General features: G+C 44.9%; 3 protein-coding genes across 4 annotated transcripts in view; 2 read left to right on the top strand and 1 right to left on the bottom strand.

The window, feature by feature from the left end:
• The window catches only part of LOC126564216 (uncharacterized), a 444146-nt gene that overhangs the window by 136594 nt on the left and 286243 nt on the right, over positions 1-21309 (top strand). The gene's annotated exons all lie outside the window — the stretch shown is intronic.
• LOC126564527 (protein kinase C and casein kinase substrate in neurons protein 1) overlaps positions 1-21309 on the bottom strand; it is a 424303-nt gene that overhangs the window by 361093 nt on the left and 41901 nt on the right. The window lies entirely within an intron of this gene.
• LOC126564265 (homeobox protein invected) overlaps positions 1-21309 on the top strand; it is a 57433-nt gene that overhangs the window by 1937 nt on the left and 34187 nt on the right. The window lies entirely within an intron of this gene.

Here is a 21309-nt window from a genome sequence, read left to right as displayed (position 1 = left end):
GGGATCTCGCGATGTTCCCTAGTGTGCTATTGCCATCCGGGGAGTAAATGGTAGATGAAAATGCGATTGAAATGAATTGTCCGCACCATATTGGATTGTGTGATGGTTGATTGGCGAGCCGAGTGCAGGTAATAAGGCAAAAGTTGTGCGAAGAAACACCAGTTGAATGTATAATCGATGCATCATAAGAAATTCAATTGAACAGAAGCACGTGTAGCAAAATACGGAGAAGAAAAACGAGGTCAATAATATGAAAAAGCTACCACAAAAGCGACGATTATTATAGATAAATAATTAAACTACAACACTAAAGGACGAAAAAATAGCAAACAATTATCTGTTGCACTAGTGTAAATTAAAAATCTCCGGAGGTACTACCATTGGAGATATATTATACATGAAGCAAGCTGTTGCCCGTTCTTCAACAGGTCCGCCACACCCGTTTGAGGCTAAAAACGGTTAATCGGTTTTTGCGGAACAAAGCAAATGATTTTGCATTATTTATCAAACGGCAAAAAAACAGGCCTTTTGATCGCTACTCGCGATGAATCACTTCCGCACATCGTTGAATACGTTCCGACGGACATTATTTCACGCACCTTGGGAATGCCTTTTGTTCCGGAATCACCTGGCAGAAAGATGAAGTAGGTTAGTGGCAATGATCACAAGACAGTGGCCGACAGAGTGGTCGGAGTTGTGTTGGTGCTTTTACTTCTTTGATTGCGAGAAAATGCGTTCCTTTTTTTTAATGATTATCACAACCGATAGGAGGAGAGAAGCAAGAGCGTGTACTTATTGGTGTGCTTTATTGGGCTGCAGCGGAACAAAAAATTGTAGCAAACTAGCCCTTCTTCAGCCTCGGGGAACATTAAAAAAAGGGGATTTGCTTTTGATCGCCCGATCGAACGCGTTTTTTTTTTACTCCCCTTGGTGGGAAAAAGCAGGCAGTTCCTAGACTACAAAATAGACAAACAAATTAAACACGCACGTGTTGTTGGGAGCCTCCCTTTATGCAATTAAGCAAATACGCCTGGTAGAAGGTGCAACGGTTGTTGTGGCGCTACTTCTTTGTTGCTGTTCCAACAGTTGCAACTGCAAAAAAAAAAAAAAAAATGCTGGAAAAATGGAAAACTCGAGGCTAAATCAAAGCGCTGGCGTGTGTGTTCTCAAGAGACAAGCCATCCAAGAGGATCCAACAGTAGCAACCGTGGTCGCGGATTGACGGTGTGCGAATTCTTCATTCGGACGAAAGCTTTCCCTAATACGCTGCAAGAGGTCACGATTTTATTTTTCCTTCAGATCGTACAATATGATTATAACTATCGAGCGAAACATCTAAAGGGGAAAAGTCGTAATGTAAATATCGTTATTATTGTCAATTTTGCATCTTTATTTTTGTTCGTATGGTAGGCTTTATGGAGATACATTGGAGAGAGTAAGAAGAGAGTCTCTTGCCAGAGTTTTCCATTATTTTTTCAATTTTTCACTTACTAAAGTAGACTCCTGAGTGTGTGATCTGAATATTTAAATTGCGTTGGATATTTATTGGAATTTATTTTGTACGCAGTTCGAATCCTTTGTAACAGTCCATAAAATGAATGCGAAAAAGAAAAAATGCTGATAAAAATCAAACAACAACAATTACTAAAGTAAAGTTTGAGAAGGACCTAAACGACCCCTGCTCAGAATAGGCTCCCAGTTGGAAAATTGAATGCTTTATTTATGCACTGTGAAACCCTCCTTCAGCTGCGAATCCTTCTGTGGTGGCCACAAAAGGGCAAAGAGAAAAACTATTGCTCGCGCCTTTTCCCGCGTTGGCTTCTAAGTGCCCAGGGTAGGTTAAAAGAGGTAATAATTTGTTCCTATCATGTTCCGCGTGCTTACACCGTTGTTGGGCAGTGAGTTAAAATGGCGTTTACGAGAGTATGTTTGGGAAGAAACTGTAGCGCGAGAGTTGTGGAGATCGAATTTATGTTATAATAGCAGAGTTGGTAGAGCATTGCGCTCTTGTATAAGAAAAGTGTACCAAATTGTTGATCGATTTTTCCAACACTAATTCTGGCATTAGCTAAGTAAGTCCCTTTAAGTATTTGTTTAATCTTCCAAATGTCCAGTTATGTCAAAGACTCTATAACATAGCCAACATTACGAAAAACTGGTTTTTCCTACTGAAACTTGCATGAGGTGCAATACTTGAGGTGCGTTTTGTGGAAAACACCACAAAGAAGAGAGTGAGAAAGGGGAAACTCCAACTCCAAAAGCAAAAGAAAAGCCGTACTGTTTTTGTTGTGTTGTGTTGTGTTGTATACAGAGAAAGAGAGAGAGACCCAGGGGACCTCCTTAGCCGTAGAAAAAAAAGGGCTCGAAGTTAGGAAGAAAAGTGTGCGAATGGAAAACCGACATGGTATTTCCTCGTTCCACGCCCTTCCCAAAGTTGCCACTTCCAAACATCGCGGGACACGACGATTAGACGGCAGCTGACTTCATTTGCTGTGCTGCGTGGAACACGTTCCGGAGAGGACATTGCGTGCCGGTCGGCTGCACAACAACCCCCGTTTCGGTGTCGGAAAACGTGGACGTTGCGTTTTCTGTTTGCTGCTACTTCCCTTTCTTCTTCTGCCCTCCGTGCCCTTCTGTAGAGTACCGTCCAAACAACAGCCAGGAGCTCGTGTTTACCAGGTAGTGGAGAAGGTAAACCGACGTGAGCGCGCGCGCGCGCCTGTGTATTTGTCTCTGTTCACTGTCTTGTATGCAATTTTGCACTGCACCACCGCCTCAAGCACACGGGACGACTGTTTGCGGTTTTCCGTTGTCCGGCTTTTCCGCGCCGGCTCGAATGGCTCAATTCGAGCCATTCGAGCCTCCTCCCTCCCAAGCAACAACACGTACGGCCATACGGACATGAAGACCATTCATTGGCAAATGGATGCCGATTGGAAATTTCATTAGGCTTGAAAATAAATCATTCATGTGTCACATTTCCGGTGTTTGTGTGTTATGGAGGGTAGGAGAATAAAGAAGGGGGGGGGGGGGTCTGTGCTTCTTCTCGTGTTTCCGTTTTAATTGTCGTTTATTGGTCCATTTGGTGGACACAGCGCGTGTGTTTTGCAGATAATTCGCTCGGAAGAGTTGAATCGGATTCGGCTTTTCTTCCGTAGGCGATTCGGACACGAGAGGATGGAGTTTGGTAGCAATTTGCATTTCTATGGTAGTACATAAACGTCAATCAGAAGTCAATTGCTGGAGCAAACGAGGTAGAGAGGGAAAGAGAGAAGGAGTGGTGATTGCTATCCATTTTAGGGTTTGATGGACGGTTTCAGGATTCAGGCAGGATCGTGCCGATTGCGTTCAGTTAATTAGGGCCTAATGTATCGTGATCGATCGGTAGTTCGGTAGCATGGTTTGAAGAAATTGCTAAATGACACTTTGAAGCTTAATCTTGCAATGAGATTGAAATGAGCGATACGTCAAACGGGAGTTGGAAATTGAAGCCCCCGCCCCCGTGAAGATGCTGATCTTGCTGTTGAAAGCAATATTTATAAATTTTGCTACTTTCATAGATCATTTCTGCATCAAGAATCGAGACCAGATCCTTTTCTTGACCGCATTCTAACAAAGGTAACAGACAGAAACGTGGGACCTGATGACGACTGGGTCTTGAGACTGGGTTCTAATCTGAATTAGACTCTGTGTCCTCCTTAGCGAATAATTTATTTTCAACTATGGATTATAATATGACCTCTTGAAGGCTCAGATAGCAGCAGTTCCAGACTAAGAAGACTAGTTACAAGAAGCCGAAATAAACTCTCCTAATTATAGGTGTTTGTAACTGCCCCCAATAATTCAATAACCCAATCGCATTGCAATCTATTTATGACCTATAATGATTACTCACACCTTTTTTTTCTCCATTTCCATGCCTTAAAGGCAATTTACTAATTTTCATTTGTGCAAGAATTATTAGACCAAATTACCGATTCCACTACACCAATGCCAGTAGAAATCAAGTCATCCGCCCGCACAACGGCGAAGTGCCGCGGCGGGAATGTTGCTTTGAACCGTGCCGCAAGCGTGCACCACATACACACGCCGGCATCCAGAGCGCGAGCGATTGGAAATGGCCAAGTACCGTATCAATTACAATATCAATTACATAAAACCTAATCACATTCAGGCCCGCACGTCGTCGATGTCGGCGATGTCGTCGTCGTTTGTCGCCGTTTTGGTGTGTGTCGTTTGAGCGTAATTTACCGCCAATCGATCGATCGTTCGAGAGCTGTTCGGGATGGCCAGGTGGAAGAAATGCCATGCCAAAGGTTGAGAGAGCCCGTTCGTCGATTTTCTGATCAAAAGCCACCGAAGCCGCCAGAGCCTTTCCGCCGCAGCGCTCTGCTACCAGTCTTACCGGTGTGTTTGTGCTTCTCTGCTTGTGTCATGAAAGGGTTTCCATCACTCGCGTCATCGCGTGCAGTATCGCTCGAGTTCTTGGCGATTAGATGCGGCAATCCTCGTCGTTGAGTTTGCCTTCCCTGCCCTCCCCGGAAAGGTGCAATAAAATGTGCAGCCGCTATTTTCGAGTCTCGATTTCGATTGATGCATTCCAGCTGTGGAAGGAAAAGTGGTGCGATGCGAGCGCTTGTTTTGCTGGGATCGAGTGTCCCAACCTGTGTCCTCCCAAGATGTCAGTGGCCTCGAAGAAAAAAAATTGCGTAAATAATCGGGTTCTTTTACCTGTGATACCACCCTCCGGTGAGCTTGAAAGAACAGACGAGGTGGGCCACCACCGAACAACAACAACAGCAGGGGGTCCTGCTTAAGCAATCGCACCCAGAGTACAATCAGAGTCAAAGAGGAAGGTTAATTCAATCATCAAGTCCGGGGAACTTAAGGAAGCAGCAAGTTGGGAAGATTATCTTTGCTTCCCGGTGAGTGGTAGTTTGAATGTGCAGAAGCCACAAAACAACTCCCGCCATTGGGTAGGGTTTTTCGGACGAAGTTTCAGAAGCTCCAAGCTTCCAGGCGTTAGGAAGTCCTCACAAAGAAGGAACTCCAACAACATATCCAATGGCGTGAACGTTGCGTGAAATTCGCGATAAGAGCGTTGAACGGTGTGGCTGGTGGGTTTTAGCGTATTCCACCCTCTGTCAGGTTGCAGTAGTAAAACGCAATTGTTGCATTATGTCGGTCGATCATTATCGCTTTTTTGAGGTTAAGTTAAATCGTTGGACCCTTGCTGAGGTGGGTGTATGCAGACTGGGGGGTGAACCACAACTGGAGCAATTGAGAGCGTTCCGGGCGTTAAAATGTTGATTTGTGGGTGTGTGATCTTGCCGTCCGATAGTTTGGTCTGGAACAGGTGGAACTCGGTGAACTATTTAATTCAATGTTTTAGTTTACTACATGATTTTGGAATTGGAACATCAGTAACTAGTTAAATCTATCCCTTAAAGCTGCGATAACATCCCTAAAGTAGTATTTATCCTGAAATGTTTTATGAACTATAATTCAAAGCTATTTAAGTTATCTCTCCCATTATAATTGGTCCCAACAAACCAAACAAAAGCCTCAAAAACCTTTGTCAGATAAGAGATTCGAGCTCGTGAGCGATAGTTTGTATAAAATTAGTTAGTTCTTTATTGTTCCCTCTCTTTCTCTACCATCGGCAAGTCTCGGTATGCTGCAATAGTTTGGCCCACGTAAATCATCTATCCTTGGCAAATAATAAACCATTTCTTCATCATCATCGCACTAACGAGCGCGTTAAAGTTTCGCGATAGAGACCAACCCCAGCCCGAATATTAATGGCTTAAACCGTTCCACCAGCAAAACTGGAATTAATTCATTTAGCACCATAGCTCCACCGTAGTAGAGCTTCCAGTATGCATTAAATTACGATTTTTCATCTCCGTGTCGTTTGATACTGACGCGAGGTGGCTAATCTTATCGCGCCTGCTCTCCTGAGTTATGATTTTCCTACCTAGTTTCTTATTCTTCCTATATTTTCGTTTGATCTTGATGTTGCCTTTTTTATTTCCGTCGCTATCGACTTATCTCAACTTTATGTGTGCGCCTTTGTATGACTTGGCACTGGATAAATAATAAAAAAGGGCAAACAGGGACATGCGCCGGGTCCTTCTCTCCGCCGTAATTAATTGGTTGATGAATTAATTAGACTGGACGAAGCATAATCTACCCTCCTACCGCAGAGCAAGGAGAGGACAAGAAGGATGTCAGTGGCGTCACCGAACTGCATCCGGCTTCTTGTGACTACTCCACTGCAGCCAAAGCGCACCCATTAAGATTAATTATCGATCAATCTTGCTATCGCGGGTAACTGTGATTGGAGTATTCAATTAAATCGTCATGTACCCACTTGTGAAGTGCCCACTTCTCCTCACTAATAATATGTGTACTGTGTGTTTCACGACAGCAGTAGCCTTTCGGGCGGCTTCTTTAAGGTGTTAGGCAGGCAGCAGGCTGAGTGAAAAAGAAATCAAAACCGCTCAATGTGAATCAATCAAGAAACGCTAATAGATTGTTAGGGGTTTCGCGGTCTCGTGAGTCGCTTGATGAGTCGAATCAGGGACGGATCATCATAAACGGATGCCTCATCATACCCATATTGGCGATCGGGAAACCAAGAAGCGATTAATTATGATTAATTTATGACAGAATTAGGCAGAAAGGAAGTAATATAAAAAGGGAATTAGCTTCGTGTCGTAAACCGCGGTCTCTGTGTGGTGTTTTTGGGTGAATTTTGGTGTTGGAGTTTGAAGCAGCCTGAATTTCTTCTTCTACGTTACTTTGAAATTCTTGCACCTCTCGTTGTTCGCTGTGCTCTACGTGTTTGCGTCCAGAAGGTGCTGAAGTGTGAAGGGTTTCTTTTTATGACACCTTGGAATGTTTACGACCTCCAGTCGCTGTGGTCCCTTTTTCGTTCCAACCCAAATGTGCGGTATCGGTTTTGTTTTTCCCCGGCACCGATCGCCGAGAAAACAACAGCAAAAAAACGGAGCAAAAATGAAGACAAAACAAAACACAAACTAGTGCAAAAAAATGCATGAGAAAAACAAGTCGAAAGAGACCACAGCAACAGAAACGACAAAAAAAAAAATACATATCGCTCTGACCACCCACCGGGTGACCACCCAAGGAAAGAAGGATATGGATGACGCCGCCGTCAGCATAATTTCGGCATCCGTTTTTCGGGAGGCCTGGGACAACAGCCGCACGCTCACTCTAATCGCTTCGTTTATCATAATCCACCGATCACAAATGGGTCTTCTGGCGGGTTTTCTCCCAGGCAGGGCAGGGGAGACAGGTGGAGGAGAGTCAATCGGCCGCGCAGGACAATATTAGGAACGGAAGAGAAGAAGATAGATTGGGAAAATACCGTAACCGTGGCCCGCTGCGGGATGTGCTTCAGGGGATGCTGTCTTTCGGGTTAGTTCTCGCTGGGAGTGAGTTCTCGCCTTCTTGGTCGAAAGTTTTTCTTTACATTTGGTTGTTTTTTTTTTTTTGCGTAGTTAGTGAACTGAGATGTTTGTGGAATCATGTCAATATTGGGGATAAATGAAATTCCTCATAATTGAAGTTTACCGATGTTTTGGAGTAACTAAAGGATAAAAGACATCAGAGAGCATTACAGTAAAACTTCAAAGACGAAACTTCAAAGCTGATTAACCTACTAGATGGAACTATATCGAGTTTTGTCTTCTTTGGCGATGGACAAGATGCAGTTTGTTTTGACTAAAATACAAATCACTTGGTTGTTTTGCTAGGCGACAGCGTCGCCAGTCTTCAGCAACAGGACCGGGGTTCAAATCCTATCCGGACGGTCCCGCCGTAGTGAGCACTGAATACCCAACTGGTAGGTGGTATCGGGAAGTCTAGTAAGCCATTTCGATGACCGCCGTGTCCTAGTAGGTCGTTAAGCCAAGAAGAATCAGGTGCCATCGAATCGTAAAAAAATAATAATAAATGAATAACAGTTTGTAGTCAAAATTTTTAATTCCAAAACAATTTATGTGTGTGTGTTCCAAGCACTTATCAACCGTTCAAGTGAAAATGGGTTTGATGCATCTTTCTCTCTCTCTCACTATCTTTCCATCCTCTGTATCTTTGAAGTAACGTTCAAGCGCGCGTATAAATTATGTCATAAAGATATACATAATTCGGCCAAAGACGACTTAACTGACCTCTCAGAAATCGCACTTCCCATGTTCCCGTATCGAAACACACACACACACACATTGATTGAAAACGAGAGCTTGAAAGCCGGTCTTGTGGTTATATTTTGGTGTTCTTCTTAGTACTCTGTTTTTGAGCTCACAGGTTATCAACAGAAAGACCCAGGGAATGGTCCACTTCGTCCTATTGCTTCGGTCTGTCCGGTAGGTCTGCGTGCGTGTGTTCGCCCACCCACCCGGATGAACACTTTAAATTTGTCACTTTTTGTTGCGTGCTTTTGATGGGACGCTATGTGACAGTTTTTGGGCTTTGCTAAGTGAGACATAAAGTAACGTGTCGAGCTCTAGAAAAGAATGAAGAACCTAAGCCACCGAAGAAAACGTGATAGAGACAAAGCGGTACGTAAGAGGGAGCGTAAAGAGTGAATGTGTGAATGAAATTGAAAGTGGAAGAGGAAAAGGAAAAATGAGATAAAAACATACACAAAACATGAAACAAAACAAGTAATAAAAGAAATGATATTGAAAAACAACATTTCAAATGCCATGGCACCGCAAACAAGAGCAACGAGAGATATTCGTGTGCTTGTGCTTGTGTGAGAAAATTAAACATTAACTTAACGATAAATAAATAAGCAAAAGTGAAATAAAAACTAAATAAATTGAATGAATAATTCATTCGTTCGGGTCGTAAGTAGTCATGTTTGAGTAGCAAATTTCCCGCTCGCCGGCATATCGCCTCGCACGATATTATCTGCTCAGATCCGTTACACTCCGCAAATGATTCATTTGTCAATTACCGAATGCAAAGCTACGCACACCACCACCACAAAAACCCCTTTGACGGAAAAAGGGTAACCGAAAAATTGGGCACGGGAAACCCCTGGACCTAGGAGAAATAAAAAAAAAAAACCATCTCCCAAAAGAAAACAGCCGGATGATGAAGCAGCCGGGTCAGCAGGAATGTGTATGCTGCATTTTAAGTGCAGTTCCTGGTTCCCGAAAGCAGCAAACTGAAGCGTTAAAAGTAAGAACTGAAAACATAAAACAAAGAACGCATCTTGAAATGCTCCAACTGGCAGGAACGCAGGGACCTCGCAGGGAGGCTTCACCGCGCGCGGTAACGACCTTACGGATATGTGTCGTTTGGATGTCTGCGTGAGTGTGTGCGGGTCGGTCGGTGCAGATATTACACACAGGCACAGGAAGCAACCGAAAGGGCAACATGAGTGAGTCAACGAACGGAGCACGGACCAGGACCACCCAGGTCGCGCGCGCACTTGGCAATTGCTTCCATGTTGCAGTTTCTGCTTTCCGAAAGGGGTACGAGAGTTTGCGTTTTGTTCCAGGAGGAACCTCATGGTTGGTGAGGGGGTTGGTGTGTTTTTGGAGTTTGCTCCTTCGAATTTTACGAGTTTCTTCACGGTAGTTCGGAGAACTGCTATGGGGTGTTTTAATTTGCGCTATTTTCCGCATAATCCGTTGTCTTTTGGGGGAAGTGCTTTCGAAAGGGTGTACGACTTCAAGGAAGAGAAATTTTCATCCCTAAAAACTGCTGAAAGAGTTACACTTGGGCCCTCCTGCTTGGGGAATTAGTATTGAAACAAGATGCGGAATTATAAGTTATGAAATGATGGAGCCTTGAGGCCTAGAAAATGGAGCATGTCCTTCTAAAATTCCAAGAACTCTTGGTAACAATTTTCAATCACTATCAAGGAAGCAAATGATAAACTTCTGAGGACTCACGGAATTCCAACAATTCAAAAGCGTTTAGCTCAAAAACTCATAAATAAAGCACGTTCGCTCAGTGAGACATTGAAATGTCACTCAGCGACATTCAATCAGCAAAAAGACAATTAAAACAATGAGCTGTCAAATAGTGCTGATACCAATTGCCGTGTATGATCTTTCCGATCACTAGTTAAAGCGATCTCCTAACATATCGTGCATGTACGCTCAAAACCCCGATCTACCGATGATCAAGCAGTATGTTTTTACGTAAGTCAATTAAAACCCATCAGTCGCGTCCGCTCGGGGGTTTAGTTTGGATGACCTCCGGGGCTGATTTGAGGTAACACGGTAGCATAACAGAACGTTATAATTTCATCATTACCGGTGCTAATGGCCGTCATGCACCCGGCCCACCGTCGCAGAGTCACAGATAGGGCCGACTCGTTACTCGCATTTTTCCACGGACCGCAGGATGGACGCAGTGGTGGACCCGGTGGTGGTTGGTAGCCAATAGCCGCGCGTAGATCACTCGTGATCGGGTGTGTGCAGTGTACCGTGAAAAGCGCACGAGTTTGTGCAAAATGCCACGACGTGTTGATGCGACGATGATTAATTCACGTTTTCTAATCCATAAATCATCGGCCAGAAGCAGCTGGTCCGTGCACAAGTTTGCAAAGCTGCACACAAACCAGTTCTCCTCGGCAAAAAAAAAAACACTCGGTGTGGAAAATGGCGTGGAAAATGCGGTAAAATTGAGTGCATTGGGGACAGTAGTAGTAGCAGTAGTAGTAGAGTGCAGGACGAAAAAAGAAACCTCCAACTGCAGCGCGCTTCTCTGCACATCCGGTGTGCGTGCGTAAGTAGCGTCGTCGTGAGCGAGCAGCGATCGCGCGGCTGTGATGATGATGATGATGCTGATAATGATGATGATGGTGGAATAATTTAATAATTGCAACCGTCTGTAATTAAGTGCCGCCTCCGGGATTGGACGGGATTGAATTGCTCAATCGTAGCAGCAAAAACAAACCCGAGGCTTGGAGCTTGGCTCGAACTGCATCCGTTCGCCATAGTCTTGCGTCTGTTTGTCGGACTTTTCTCACCTCTTTTCCATCTGCGAGTGATGCGAATCCGGTTCCCAACGTGGACGACATTTTTTTCGGGGCGCGCTCACCACGATAAGCCAATCGGCCAATGTTTGGGAACGAGCACAGAGCGTAAGGAGGGCGTCCGACGCGTTCCTCATGCGGTGTTGCTGTTCGAGCGGGTCGTGATTACCAATTCTAATACAGGTGAGATCACCTGCGGTGCTGCGGTGACAGGTACCCGAGCGTGAGCGCGTGTGTGTGAGCCTGCGCGGATGTTTTAATTGTAAATCGACGTCTAGCAAACGAATGCCGATGATTAATCTATTTACTCCGGGGGTAGTGCGGGCTTTTGATCGATCGTGCTGCTGCTGTTGCTCCTGCGAAACGTGTTGGGTTGACATTTTCGTGGTGGCTACCGGTGAGTTGTTGGTGCGCGATCTTGGGTAAAATATGCGAAAATGACTCCACACACTTGTTGGGAGCGCTTGGGAGATTCCTGCGCTGAGGGACACAGAATAATTCTACATGATTCATCGCATGAGATCTGTTGGTGTTGATTGGAGCTAATTATCTGTTCTATGAATTATATCATCCAACCGAGGGTAACAACCTAAGGCAGCGATTCCAACCGAAGGCAAAGATCGTGACGATTAGCTGTAGAGATGAAGGGGTGATGATTAAGCTGATCGGATTATCGAGCTGTCATCAGTTTCTAATGTCTTGTGACATACAGGCCTCGTCCTTTATTATATTTTCATATATTTATCTTAAGGACTGGGCAAGTTTTGACCAAGACTATTAAAGGAGATCATCAAAGTATTGATTTCTCTACTGTTCTTCTACTATTGGTTAATGTCTATGATGCTCATTCGGCCTGCTAGCTGAATCTACCTTCAACAAGTACTCCACAAACATAAATAGCTACAATAAAGAGACTGGATGACTTGACCATAGCAGTCAACAAACCAATCTTGAAGCCACAAATTTTAAACACACATTGGATTCAGTAGTCTTTAGTGAAGCCTATATTCTGGTCGAGCCTTCGTGATGATTAGTTTAGGATTAGATAAGGACTGAACGCGTTACTAGAACAACTTACCAGACTTCACTCTATACATCTTTATGAAGTAATCGATAACGAAGGCTTTAATCACAGGATATCTTGTGATTGATCCCAAGTGAGATTCAAGTCCATTACGCGAGACTTGTCCATCGGACAGTGGTCCTCTACTCGGAACGTACAAAACCCAATGAAGTATTGCCTTCGTACGTGCAAAGCCTCATGAGTGATGAGGAGCATCATTTATACATTTCTTCAACTGCAACCTTCCTCGGGCCAAAGCACATATACATAAAACTTCCAGCCTGACAACGCTAATTAACATATGAATCAAAAGTTGATCCCACTGACGTATGAGTTTAATGGGTTGCTTCATAAAAACTGACGTGAAACTTGGTGCCGCATCGGAGTATGTGGCAGCGACATGTCCCTAGCAAAAACAAAACGACGCAAAAGTGTTGCACCGGGGGGGGGGATTGTTTTTAACTGCATGCAAAAACTCTCCAATGCACCGAACTCGAACTTGCAACTTGTGCAGTTAGAGTGCACACAACGCATCGTATTGCATTGCCGTGGTCGTGTGTTGCGCGGTCTCTCTCTCTCTCGTACGCGCCTTGCAGTTTCTCCACGCTCGTTTGTTCACTTTCGGGGGCTTGGAGCTCTTCGTGGGTGGTCTTGCAGTTCGAGCGTAGCGTCGTTTTTCTTCTGCTAGGCCCCGCTATGGCACGGAACGGAAGGAAGTGTGCTAACGATGCCCAATGTCATATGGAAGAGGGAGGCTCTCTCATATGCCAAGGACCAACTCACTTGCCTGCATGTCCATACCATACGCAGTCGAATTCATTTCAGTCATATTTGGACACGAATTGTCATAATACGTTTTACGGGGCACACACACACCAACACAAGCACAGTGCCACATACTTCTTGCTCTCGAAGTACAGAAATTGACAGAGGGACCCCACTCACGCATGCAATTCGACACAACCGGTGCTTTTAGTTGGTTATAGTTTGTGCATTTTACATTCTGACCGTACACTGTCAGATCATAACTATGCTGTTTCACTGACTAATACTGACCAGTCGTCCCTTTAGTCCTCATTCGTCGCACTCACGTGGTCTCTGGTCTTTTCGCAATTTCTCATCCATTATCACCCAGGCTCAATATCGTGTCGAATCGAAAGTTGTGCTGTGCTCGCGCCGTCGCTGCCCAGTCATTTTCTGCTTCACTCTCGAGAAATTGAGAATTAATTTATTGCCGAGTTTTATGCTCGACCGTATCATGTTTTAAGTGATTTCTCAGTTGTGAGCTCCCCCCCCCTATTTGTTGATGTTATCGTTCCGAGCTGTCATGGTTGTTATTGGCCCGGTTGTCGTTACTTCTGTGTGCTTGTGATTTTTGTTGATTAATATGGCTTGAAAGTGTTATACTTTAATTCTTTTGCATTTTTATGTAGAAAAACGTACTCGAATTGCGAAAACTTAATCTAAAAAATGCAACACAAAGAGGATTTGTGAAGCAAATCGTTCCAATGGACCTACACTTGTATCAATCTCCAACCGAAAATCAAACCCCTGTTTGAATGCTTAACCACGGTGCAAATAACAATAGCACAAGGTCTCTCCGGCAGCCTTCCCTCGATCGACAACACTCGTTTTGTTCCCTCTTCTTAACCACTTCTCAGCTGACAAACAGGGCACCACACCACAACAGTCCACAAGAGAGGACAAAAAACAGTATAATCTTCTTTAGATTGAAATGTCAAAATATTGTTTTTTATGAGTCACCGCCACCGACGTTCTCTATACCATTTTGAGTTTGCTGGCGGCCACAGAAGGCCGGCCGGTTGGTGTTGGTGTCTTGGCTCGTACCGAGGGACTTTTGACATGTTCGGGATTCGTCCCTTTTTGCTGGCTGTTCCAAACACGCAAACGGGTACAGAGCGGCCTCCCGGCATTGACTTGATCTTTTTCTAGCGCTTCTAAAGTCATTGCTTTAAGGTTTGTCGTTGTTGTACGATTTCTATTCATTCAAAAGTATGCCAAACATGCTTTGAAGACTAACGTCCGAAAGGGTAACATGGAACCGACTGGGACGTGCGGGCGAGCTGAATGCTTTTTTTCGGTAGTTTCGATTTGGTGTGAAATACAATCGAAAACGGAAAACAGACATAAACCATTTAGGAAATGATTTATCCAGATTAAGAACGCGCAAGCGCAACGGTGAGGTGAAGTCGTCGAGAACGGCGCACCAGCAGCAAGGGGGGGTGGAGGGAAGTTGCGCAACAACGAAAGGACACACATTTGTGTGCGATGGGAGGTGCCTGGAGGGTCGGGACATGGGACAGGGTAACGGTGGTCGGAACAAGATACGGACGTTATTGCGGGCATAAAACGAATGAGAACGGACATAAGAACGAGATAAAGACGCACATCAACCGAGGACACCCAGCAAGTTCGCATTGGGTGATCCGAATATGGGTTTGACTTTGGTTTTGCCGTCTTTGGGGTTTGAGTTCGGTTTGATGTACGTTTGTGTGTACGGCGTGCCGTCCACACACTGTCTCGTGTCCCTCCGAACCGCTGGAAGAGCCATCTGTGGAGATTGCGATCGCCCGGGCGCAACGCCCGGACTGGACATCGAGGAGAGGCAAGTAAGCGAGATATCATTGACTAAGGAACGGTCCGGTCGGTCCATTGAGGTTCGGTAAAACGAAATGTTTGTCACACGACAATGTAAGCAACCGCCACCTCTGGGGCGGACGCGCATGTGTCCCTCGTCTCGCATCCACTCGGGCTCGCTTCTCGGCGGAGGTTAGATGATTAAGATGTTACGAACGGTTTTAGATGATCTTCCGGGATAGATAAATAAAGAGTGTCTCCACAGGGAAGATGAAGATGGGATCGATGAGAAGCGATCTGGCGGAGGGCGCTAGGTGAAGTGATCACGGTGCGTATTAAAGCTTTGTGAAGGAAGAGAGAGGGAGAACGAATAAAAGAATCTTGAGGCCACGAAGGAAGTGGCTTAAGAAATTGATTTGATAGGAGATTTGGATGTCTTTTGGTTGGGTTTTACGAATTGCTGGAACTGCAACCGGTGTAGTCCGTGCTAATCATTACCTAGTTACTGACATTCGATTACCATAGGCAAGTCTGCCAGGGAACTCGGAATGAACGCTTTTGGCGTTCCCATTCTGTGTTCCACCGTAGGACCACCGACAGAGAGGAACTGTCACGCATAAAAATTACTTAATAATCTGCGCTACCCTATTGCCTACCCGTCATTGTTTCCTTCCTCGTCGTTGCGTTCTTTCTTTTCGAAGCAGTCGATTAGCCAATCACTCCAGGAACGAAACTACGCGGACGGATTCGCTACCGGGGCAGAAGGGTCGTCAATTTCCCCTTTTGCTACTAGCAAAAGGGACAACAGGCAGCTGAACAAAATAAAGCTGAATAATTTATCGACCTCAATTGGTTCGAGTGCTTGTGTATGTGCGTGTGCCAGACCACGGTTTGTTGTTGTGTTTGGGTTAAACAAAAGTCCCTGAGTCCTCGCGCTGGCCGCTTCTCTGATGCTAGACTCCACGAGCTAGAGTTATTTTTACCCCTGACCTGAGATTATTGGAGGCGAACATTTTGCTTGAATTTATGATTTCCCAAATTTGCTATAAAATATTAATTTTTAGTCACAATTTGTGCAAAACTGTTAAACTTCGAACTGCACTCGTGGTGCAGTAAATGTCTAACAATCAGCTGGTGGTTTTTGTGGTTAACAGCTTTCATTCTAAATTTAATTAAACCGCAACGGGGTCCACCACCCGGCACGTTGTTCCATGCCGAAGTACGCTCCTTCCTGGCCGCACGATTGTTGTTAATAATCGGCAAACCGGCTGACCGGAGACGTCGCCGGTTTCACGGTTTCGATGGCAAGATTTATGCGTTTTTAACAAGACTCAAGGGTGTTGAGAGGAAGTCGTATGCCGACAAATGTGCTGCTACTACTACTTCTACTGCTGCTGCTGCTGCCGCCGTTGTTGGTGCAGCTGCACACTATTGCCGATTCGTTCAACGGCCCCGACCAAACTCCCGGTGTGAGTAATGGATTTATGCGACTGTGGTCACCGTCGGTGGCAAGCGAATCATTAACATTTCACCATCGATTGACTTGTTGCGAGTGCGGGAATGCTAGCCGGTCAGTGTTTTATGTGCAAGCTAAATTGATGCCAAACTAGTCTGAACTTTCTACTAATGGGAAATTTAATTTTCTTTCTCTATTTACAGGTAAGAGATGCGAGAAACTTCAAGGTTCATTTTTGTCTTTGGTGACGGATAATGAGGAAACAAATCCCTTGCTGCTGATGCGATGGAAAGTAATTTACATTCATGATTCTACAGAAGTCACACAATTTGGCATATTTCAATCGAATCAATCAGACCTTCGATTCCTCGCACAATTTAAAATCATTTCCTGCAAATGATGCACCAGAATTGTACGAAGGGTCCGAAGAATGTCATCAGTTTGCCAATGTTTTGATTAGTGATTCATCCAATTTTTCATCCCGCATACAAAGAGGAGATGCAGATGTGCAGGACTTTTTGTTGTGATCCTCTTTAATGCAGATATTGCCACCACCAACAACAACCTTCATCTGCGGTTGCTGCTACTGCACTGGTGATGATGGTTATTGTTGTCAGGACCCTCTCTCTCTGTCTCTGCTTTCCAACCATTATGCCGTGATTTTGCAACTGCATCCTTTTGTATCCCATTTAATGCAAGGGGATATAGTCTTCCCCACAAAGTCGTTTGCTCGTCAAACCTCTGCTGTCCATCCCGTGTTTCCGTGTTAGGGCAGCTCTGTGCAGCAGATGAAAGATATAGATCACCGCGAAGGGAAGGAAAGATGCGTTTATTATGCGGGATAAGTTTGATATTCGGTCATTAGGGAAGCTAATGACTGGTAATGATAATGATGAGGTTAATTACGATCGAACCAAGAGATGGGGGAAAATTCCTGCCTGCAAATCGGACTGCAAAAGAAGGTTCTGCAAAACATATGCCTTGTCAGAAGAGATTTTTGTTCGTGTAATGAAGCAATTTTTGAAGCAGCAATACCTTGAAGAGACATCAAGTAAAAGCCCCAAAGAACGAAGGTCAAGCTTGAAAGTTCAAAGGAGAAATCAGATGGCAAGATCTTCGTTTTTTTTTGTGTGTATCAAAATTGAAACATAATGCGTATAAAATCGATACACTGGTTAAGGTTTAGCTCGCGAATACTCTCACGAGTGCCCGATCAATGGTCTCGCGAACGAAAGTGGTAAATGATAACCGTTTTGCTACCCCCCCGATAGCCGCATTCAATTGCCGTTGCATTCGTGTGCATCACTTAGTGTGCAAGTGCAAGTGCAACAACCGATCAACAGCAGCAGCAAATCGTGCACAAACCGCGTGTACGTGTGAGTATGCCGACGAGTGGTGCATTTCGGCATCACAGCTGCGAGCAGAGCTTCTCTTGGCACCAGGCGACGTTCCGAAACGTCAGCCATCGGGCCAGACAACGCGCGTTCTTTTTATCCCACCACCCCAGAAAGCACGCGCATGTGCGCAACTGAGCGCAAAGCAAAAAAAACCCACCTAGACGAACGACAAAATGCCCTTCTTCCCGGTGGTGGTGGTTGCTGCCGGCGCTTGACCATTTTGGGAAGCGGTTAATGTTTGGATTCTGCGCGATGATTATTGTTTAATGGTTTGGCAGCAGCGGTCAGTCAGTCAGAGCTAGCCTTCGTTTTTGTGTGCTGGGGCTGCTGTTGTTACGGTACAAGCAGCGTGTGAGTATGTGGTTGGCTGGTGGTTCAGGTTCGGGAACGTATCCGACATTAACCGGAGTGGCAATTAACCAACCGTACCAGCGCTAAAGGCAACAATGTTGACCTAGCAAAATGTCATTTCGGGAGCTAATGAACATGCAGTACTTGTATAGTGGAGGCTGCTTTTTTTTGCATCCGATGTCCTACACCTCAGGGATAGTTTAATTATTGTCTGCTTAGGCTTTCAAAGTCATTTTGCAGTACTTAAAGGCTTTCGAAAGGATCGCAACGAGCGTTATACAAGGGAAGTTGTGGCGTTTAATGCAACAAAAACCTTGGAAGAGGTACTACTGGGGGCCTGCAATGTCTGTTTAATAATTTGGATTTGCTTCTGAGTGTCATAAAGATTCTTTGGTTGAGATTTGAATTCAGATCAACCTGTACAACCAGTGGAAGACTCTTCTATCGATCTTCTGGTTTATCCGCACGACCGATTAATGCTATTCGTCAATAAACGTCCATCCATCCCAGTTCCTTATTCCTTCCCTTGATGAGCGCCCGTGCATCGTGTCGGCCAACCCAAACAGCTTTTTATTCCTCGTTGTGATGATTTAATACCGTGCGCCTTTTTAAATACCCAATTTATGTTCGTCTCGCATTTGAATATTCCCGCTTCCCACCGCTTCCCAATCCGGTTGGATTATTTGTGACGGGTTCGCTTCATGTTTCAGGCGAGTTTTGATTGCTACCTCATTCTTCTGATGTAAAATATATATAAAATTGAATGGTTGTTTTTTGCTTTTCGATCCTCCTTATTGCCCACCTAGGGGCATTCGGGACAGCAGCTGCTGGTCAGTTTTGCTGAAAGGAAATGGACCTTCTTCCTTCTTGATACCAGGTTCAAATTTGACATTCGTTGCAATGCAAAAAGCCAAATAATTCCTCCTCAAATGTAGCTTCATTTCAATCGAACTTATGAGGTCAAATGTCTGTTGCTGGCATATCCATGTGTGTGTGTGTTTGTGTGGGGTAATCAAGAATATCATTTTTTATTAACAATAATTTTTAATCGCCAATCTTAGCATTCGATGAGCGGATGGACGAGAGGATGGACGAAAAGGGCATATCCTTCTGTGTTGCCAATTTATTAGCGTTATAAATTTCCCATGGTTCGGAAGCTGCGTCGGGGGGTTTGTGTGTGTTTGCTTGCCTTTTCCGTTTATTTATTTCACTGCTACTCTTTCTCCTGTTTCGGGCAGGGTCGGTCGGACTTTGTCGGGCTGCATTCAAATTAGCGGAAATTGAAAATAAATTTGAATAATCCCCCAAAATATAAACTCATTTCTCATCTTCCAATTAAAATACGCTCGAGGATCGAACTCGTTTCTCGAGCAGTGGAACAGTTTTGGGGGTAAAGCAGTAATCCACGGCATTTGGAGACCGATAGAGGGAACGCGAAACAACTCTGGCCACCAACAACGTGGACAAGAGCGGGTTTTGCTTTACACTGGCAAGAGTCCGCGCGCTACACATGCTATTCATTCATTCGATACTCTACCGCGATCACAGCTGGTTTATGTTACGCTGTCAGCTTAAATCATACCTCCACACACGCGCAGAATTGCAGACGTAGACGCGTTTTTTTTTTTTTGCCAGTCAGTCGCTTCGGTGAGTGCTTCAGGTGCATTCAGACACACAGGTTGGGTTGGTGCTGTGACCTGAATGTGATTTGCACCACGCAGCAGTTGCTTATCGGCGCCGATGTTCCGTGTGAGAACACTGCCGGAAGCTGAAACCTGTGGGGCAAGCTTTTTTTCTCCTCGCCGACTCTGAAGTGAAATCAATTCAGATAGCAGACTTTACCCAATGAGGTGGTACGGCACGGTCGGAATGGGCGTAGTGCAAGAAACCCAAACGTACGAGTCGATTAGAAGCACAGTAATTAAGCCATTTAATTGCAAACACTTAATAAGCGCTTTCGGTAGAACGTAGCCTATCCGAAGCTATCCGAAGGTGGACCTAGTGCAATCTAAATGGTGTGTTAATATGACACTCGGGGTCCTATCACTGTACGCGATCTGGGTGAGTAGTATGGTACGAGCCAAGTGCAAGAATGTTGCTAAATATGCTAGACGAGATAACTGGCGCTTAGATTTCGCAGGTTCGTAGTACTGATGGGTGGTTGTAGATTAGGAATAAAATTATAGAGGTGACAAATAAATTCGCTTCGCCCTATTAACCCTCTACACAGCGTGAAAGTAGCTGAACGGTAGAAGGACCATTTAGCTACAATGTTTGATAAACTCATGTAGTCATAGAATAGCTGACAAACTGCTAAAATCTAAAGTCCTGGCACGATTTGTTGCCCATACATCTAATCGCCGAGGCGTCGCCCAGGGAATTAATGGTCTACATTAATTAGCTGATGTCTCGATCAACTAAACATCCATTGATCAATGTGAATTAGGGTTGGAGCAGTCATTTATCTCGCCAGCGCTTGGGTCCTTCTTGCAACCCGGGACCTGCTAAGTGCAGCTGGCTAATGCTCACATGAGGGGCAGAAAATTAGCATAACGTACTTGTTAGCCGCCGACTCTGACCAAGGCACCTCGAGGCGACATAGCGAAGAAGCGAGAGCTAATCGTACTCGAACGATCGATAGTGATGCATTGCCATTTACAGGTTGCGTACGGTGCTGCCCCCAAGATAGCCCTGTTTGGAAGGTATGGCCGCTAGGTTGCGTTTGCCTAGTGGAGCGATTTGCTGTAAATCAATCAATCGGCGAAGAGAAATGTAACACCAAGTGGACGGATGTTGCTCCCGGGGTCCAATGGTTGGAAGGAATTTCTTCCGCAAAACGGGATACATGAAAACCCCGCCACCATCGGCCGGGCCGGAGCGAATGGGGTGGACAGGTTTCACCGGTAAACTGTTATCTTTCACGCCACTTCTTGCACACTGCATGCTACCGCGTCCTCCCGGACTCGCACATCTTCTTGTCGCGCCCAAATCGTGCTCCAAAAAGTTGTGGTAGGCGCAAAAGTGCAATGGTGGCCGACGACGACGGTTGGTGAATGTGTGATTAGCGCGATAATAATCATAATTATTATTAATTGCTGTTAACAATTACGATCGATAATGTTGCATGAGGTACTTTCTACATCTCGAGGAGGTTTTATTTTTTCGGTGCCGCCACGGTTAGTCCTTTATCGTTGGGATTCTGTTTCTTGGTTTTGCTTCAGGAAAATGATCATGTGCTCCGCTTAATTTTGTAGGATCGATGCGCTGGTGTACAAGTATGCTGCAATGGACATTAAGTGTACTTAGCAAATTAAAGACAAAACAGTACGGTAATGAATTAAAAACAGTGTTTAAACCTGTTGAACATTTAACATCAGTGCGATGGATGTAAGTGACTTTGTGGCAACGGCGTAAACGG

This window comes from Anopheles maculipalpis, chromosome 3RL (assembly GCF_943734695.1).
Source record: "Anopheles maculipalpis chromosome 3RL, idAnoMacuDA_375_x, whole genome shotgun sequence".
NCBI lineage: Eukaryota > Metazoa > Arthropoda > Insecta > Diptera > Culicidae > Anopheles > Anopheles maculipalpis.
The sequence above is the reverse complement of the archived record's forward strand: the minus strand, read 5'-3'. Positions and strand labels throughout refer to the sequence as shown.